Here is a 6,203-nt window from a genome sequence, read left to right on the forward strand (position 1 = left end):
CCTCTTTGTTTCTCCTGAATTGACCCTGATCATGTCCTGGCAGTCTCATCTTTCACACTCAAAGTCACCCTCAACACAGCACCATCCATCCTACTCCAAGTGCGTTCACTGAGCCAGCAGTGTCAGTTTCACCTGGGGGAGCAGGTTAGACCTACCTGATCAGACTCTGCTTTTTAAAAAGATCCCCAGGTGACTCATATACACGTTGAGGTGAGAGGCATGAATGAGACCACGTCCCTAGAAAGTAGAAGCAACTGCAGCAAGTGTGGACTTAAATAGCATCATTTTTCTCTGCACTACACTTGCATAGCCTGCTTGGTGGGACAGCGACATTTTTGGTACTTCAGAACTCAGCAACAGAAGCTATTTAGTTCCTTGCTCATTTATTCACTGAACAGGAAGCAGCCACTACAGCATGACACTGTGCTGGGGCCTTGAGGATGACACAAAAGAAGTAGAAGACCAGGATGGTTTTCTCCAAGATTTGGACTTAGTGTCAAGAACTGGGATACCTAGACTGCAGCATCTGCCTTACAACATGAAGCGGAGTGAAATTAAGCTGCTAAAGGAGAGCTGTAAAAGGTAAGTGATCTTAAATGGACACTAACACTCCTTCTAGCTGACAGCTTGGGCTTCAATGACTTTAAGTTTGAGTTTTAAAAGTGTGTTCTGTGGAGTACACTGCATCCAAGGAAATGAGAGAATCACTCCCTGATTCTAAATCACTTAGGGAGCTTATGAAAAATGCAGATTCCTGGCCTACTTCTCAGAAACCTGGCATGGGGCTCAGGATCCTGCATTTTAAGCCCCATTTACCTCCCCCCTTATTCACTCACCCAATTCAGCAGATTCTGATGCATGTAGAGTTTGAAATCAACAGTCTAGGAAGACAATATGCTGAGGTTAACAAAGAATATTGGCTTTGGAGCCAGATGCCTGAATTCTAATTTCAACGTCACCACCTACTGGCTGTGCAAACTTGGGCACATTGCTTAACCTCTCTGTGCTTAAATTTTCATATCTAAACGATAAAATGTTATGAGGCTTAAATTAGTTAAGACAAGTAAAGATCTCAGAACCGTGCTTGGCCTACTATATGCAGCATAAATATTAGGTATTTTGTTACTATCAGGAGAGAAGTCATCTCAGAGGGCTTCCCTGAGCCGCAGAATCCTGGACCCTTAGTGTTGGGAGACTGGACACAGCATGGAGCCTCCTGACCCACAAATCTGAGTATGCTGAGCCCCACACAGACAAGTGACACTCATACAGAATCCTGGACCCTTAGTGTTGGGAGACTGGACACAGAATGGAGCCTCCTGACCCACAAATCTGAGTATGCTGAGCCCCACACAGACAAGTGACACTCATATTTTCTTCACTACCATGTTAAAATCTCTGGTAACAAAAATCCCTGGCCCCACTATTTGGGAAATGCTTATCCCGTTAAGGGCATTAGGCAGTGGTTCTCAACTGTGGCTGTGTACTAGAATCATTTTGGGGTCTTTAAGAAATACTGATACCTAGACCGCACACCCGGAGATTCTGATATTCCGAGTGTGCTGGGATTTGGCCTGGGCATTTGGAATTTTTGAATACTTTCCAGGTGATTCCAATATGCAACCAATGTTGAAAACCACTGACATAGGGTAAAGTTACAATCCAGTAGTAGGAGGTAGGTTTTTCGTAGGGTGGAGGGGGGTGTGATTATTCCCACTGTCAATATTTCAGGACAGAGAAGGGCCCTCAGCCAGGACATCTCAACAACTTGGAGATTGATCTTAAGCCTGCAGAGTGCGAACTCTCAACTCTTTCTGGACTTTGTGGTCTTGGGTCCACATGTAGAGGTTTGGACATGCTTGAGGTGGCAAGTTCAAAGACAGCATGTTCCATAGAAAATCGGGCCAGGAGCCAGGTGAGAAGGTGGCAGCATGGAGACCCCAAAATGCAGGTGGCTGAGTCAAATATGAGTCAGACCATCCATCATATGTGTGTCTATTGCCTATTGTCTATTTGAACGTGTAAGCCTTAGGGAAATAAAAGTGCTGTGTCCTACTTGAGATCAAACATGAGAGGCTGGCTTAAAGTCAGTATGAGTATCTTCACTGCAAAAGACTAAAGTGAAAAATGAGTCTCAAGAAAAACAAGGCAGGGCTGCAAGGTACAGGCCCCCCCACCCCTCAAACACACATTCTCCCTCCATTGATAATCTTAGACGATCGGGGGGTGTTTTTTCAAAAGAAACAGCAGTTTCTCTAACAGCCTTTTTGACATACACAGTCTGTTTGCAGGGGTTCCTATGATACATATCATATCATATCTCAGGCATATTCCAGGAAAGCTGGGCCAATGCAGCTCAGGGTCAAAAGCTGACCAAAGACAATTGTGGAGGTGGAGGCTGAAGGCCAGTGTGGGCAACAAAAGTTGGGGTGGGCAGATTGTTGAGGGATAGGGGTGACCTTTCAGGTGAATCTTCTGTAGATCATCCCGATCTCTCCCCTGAGCTTGGGGACAGTGCAGAGATAGTAGCCCCCTGAATCTGGCACCAACACCTCTGCCAAGTCCAGAAGTGGAGCCAGACATGGAAGCTCTGTAATCTCTAAAGGTCTGGAAAAGAAGCCAAAAGTAGCTGTGGTGGACAGTGTGGATTGCTTCCCCAGCATCCATTCTCCTGTCCTTCTTCCTAGCAGAATCCACATCCCTCTGCAGCCCATATGGGCACACACATATGCACACACATGCAGACTTGGAAGAAACTGACCCCATCCCAGCCCCAGTGGGTGTATCCTGATTAGTGGGGAACTCATCTCTCTTGCCAGTCAAGGGATTAGCAGCATCCATTCTCCTGTCCTTCTTCCTAGCAGAATCCACATCCCTCTGCAGCCCATATGGGCACACACATATGCACACACATGCAGACTTGGAGGAAACTGACCCCATCCTAGCCCCAGTGGGTGTATCCTGATTAGTGGGGAACTCATCTCTCTTGCCAGTCAAGGGATTAGACAGGCTAGAGCCAATCTGCTCATGAAATTCATTTCATAGCCGTTATTGGTCCAGGGCTGGACATGAAATCTAAGTTGCCCCAATATAATTGAAGGGAGCACTTAAGGTTCACGGAAGCAGAAAGGTCTATCTTTTTTATTTCTTCTAAACATGAACAAGGATCTTTGTTGCTGCTGGCATTATCATGCTGATGTTATTATTATGATAATTAGAAAAGCCAGCTTGTGGACAAAACCCACCCATGGGAAAGCAGAGATACAGAACCAGAATCCTGATCAAACCATGCCTGTAACTTGTCCATGATGGACTTCTTGTTATGTAAGGTGATAAGATTGTAGATCTTTTAAGATCAATTTTAAGAAATTGTTGAGGGATTTTTGTTACCTGTGAAACTGTTCACAATTGATAAGAGGCAACTGGGCGAGAAGCCAGATGGTCCTGCCCTTGTCGAGACCACCTCCCAATTGCTTGCTCTGCTCCAGCTTTATAAGACAGAGCACTTTCCTCTTTTTGTGTGACTAAACGCTATTTGTGTTGTCTATTATTATGTACCAAGTTATCTCAAAACTTAGCAGCTCAAAACAACAAGCATTTATTTGTTCATTGTTTCTGTGGGTGAGGAATTCATGAGTAGCTTGAATGGGTGGTTCTTCCTCTGGGTCTTGCAGTGAGGTTGTAGCCAAGACACCAGCTAGGGCTGTGGTCATCTGAAGGTGTGATTGGGACTGGAGGATACATTTCCAAGATGACGCACTCATGTGGCTGCTAAGAGGAGGTCTCAGTTCCTATTATGTGACCATCCCCACAGGGCTGTTCCAGTATCTCTATAGCAGGGCAGCTGGCTTCCGCCAGAGCAAGTAATGAGGGAGGGAGAGGGAGAAAGCTGTAATACCTTTTATAACCCAGTCTTGGAAGTCATGCACCATTACTTCTGCCACATTTGGTCACTTAGAGTTGAGTTACTAAGTTCAGTGCAGTCAAGAGGAGAGGAATTAGCCTACGTTTTAGGGGAAGATTAGAACTTGCAGACATATTTTACAACCACACACTCTTCATCTTTCAAGTTTCAGCTGAAATGCATCACTTCCAGGAATATGTCCCTGACCCAGAAGCATCAAAATAGCCTTTAAGGCTGGCCTCTGTCCTTCCACAGCACCTCTGCCTACCTTGGTCACCACACTCTGCCCTCTGCTTAATTGTCAATTACTGATCCACATCTCCTGCCTCCCCACCCCATCCCCCCACTACCACATACAAAGAAAACTGGAAATTCCTAAAAAACAGAGATAGACTATTATTCACTGTCATATTTCCAGTGCCTAGCACAGTGCTTGGTGCTGAGAAGACTCTCAATAAGTGTTTATAAAAGAATGTGCCCAGCTCTGGTGCTAAGTAGCTGAGTGATCTTTGGTGAGTCAATCCTCATCTCTTGAGCTTCACGTTTCTCATGTAATAATGAAGGTGTTGAATAATATCATGATTTTTTCCAATGGGTTCTGCAAGATGATCATAAATGTGGTGCAAAGAAATACTTCTGTGGTTGTATCAGTTATCTGCAGCTGAGTAATATATCACCCTAAAACTTAAGTCTTGAAGTAACAATGATTTATTATTTCTTACATTCTGTGGACTGGCTCGATTCAGCTGGGTGGTTTTTCTGCCTCATAAGTAACTCAGGTTGCATATGTGTCTGCATTTACCTAGGAACTTGGCTGGGACTAGAACATACCAAAATGACCTTTGTCCTTCAGAGCCTCCCTTCATTTGACCTCTAATCATAGGAGTCTAGCCCAAGCTTCTTTACAGCATAGCAGCCAGCTACAAAAAGAGCAGATGCAGAAGCTGTCAGGCTTCTAAGGGCTAGGTCTAGAACAAACACAATGTCACCTTCATGCACTGTGCAAGTCTGAAGGCCAACCAGATTTAAATATAGAGGCAATAGACTCTTTACTCGTAATGGGAGGAGTAGCCTGTGTATATGGAGATGATAGGAATTGTTGATGGCCAAATCTACAACAGTGACCAAAGAAATTTGGAAAATATTGGGTTAAAAATAGTAAGAGATTGGTTGCTTTATTTTACCTGAAGGAATTTTGAAAGGCTTTAAAATGCTTATGATTATTACAAGTTTCCAAAAAGACAGCATTGCATACAAAGTTTCCCAGATTTATGGACCATGAGCCCCTTTTTCGTTCCTTTTTTATCTTTTCATCTTGAAGAACTAGTATTACTCAAAACAGAAGGTCTTTAATGGCTCTTCCAGCCTTAAAATCTTTTGATTTCCAGACAGAATGGGTGTTTCCAATTTGGATGAAACAGAAAAAAAAATTGGCCAGGTCGGAGAGCCCCTGGCTTCCCGTTTCTTTGGTGCTACAAATTCTACAGAAAGCGTATGCCCTCCTTTTCCCCTGTTTCCTTGACTGGCTGATTTTTGGCTAAGTGGACTCTCTTAGGCCTCATTCCCCCCTGCTAGGAGTGGTTCTTTCCTTTGCTGAGGGTTTGGGTATACTACCCGAAGCAAAAGGTGCAGAGCTTTAATTTCAGTGATGGGAAGTCTTCATTCTTTTTTCCAATATTCTTGAAACTGTGATTTGCCTTCTAAATTTTTTGTGTAATCAAATTAATCTTTTTCTTTTTGTTTTCTTCTACTTTAAAAAAGGCTTTTCTGATCCCCACATCAATTAAATGTGTCTATTTTTTCCCATTTTATACTCTTCTATTTTCATGCTTCAGCCTTTCATCGCATGAAAATTATGGTCCTTGAAAGATTATAATATCATATTGGTGAAAGTTTCCTATCTCAGATACCTGTTTAAGGAATAGTATTTATTTATTTATTTATTTTTTTGTCTTTTTTCGTGACTGGCAACGGATCGCAACCCTCAGTGTTGCGCCCGTACCGGACCGGGAATAGTATTTTAATAAATTATTTATTTTTATCATTATTGAGCTCTTCTGATTTTCCATTTCTTGAGTCAAAGTTGAACTTTTACATTTTTCTGAAAAATTCTTATTTCCTTTGAGTTTTTTTCCTTCTTTTTTTCTTGAAAAACAATTGATTAAACATATTTGTGCAGTACAGAGTAGAATATCAATACCTGTGTACAGTGTGTGATGATTAAATCAGGATAATTAGTATGTTCATCATTACAAAACTTAATCATTCCTTGTGTCCATTAACCACTTTCTTCCTAGGC

Source organism: Galeopterus variegatus, unplaced genomic scaffold, assembly GCF_000696425.1.
Source record: "Galeopterus variegatus unplaced genomic scaffold, G_variegatus-3.0.2 Scaffold1696, whole genome shotgun sequence".
Lineage (NCBI taxonomy): Eukaryota > Metazoa > Chordata > Mammalia > Dermoptera > Cynocephalidae > Galeopterus > Galeopterus variegatus.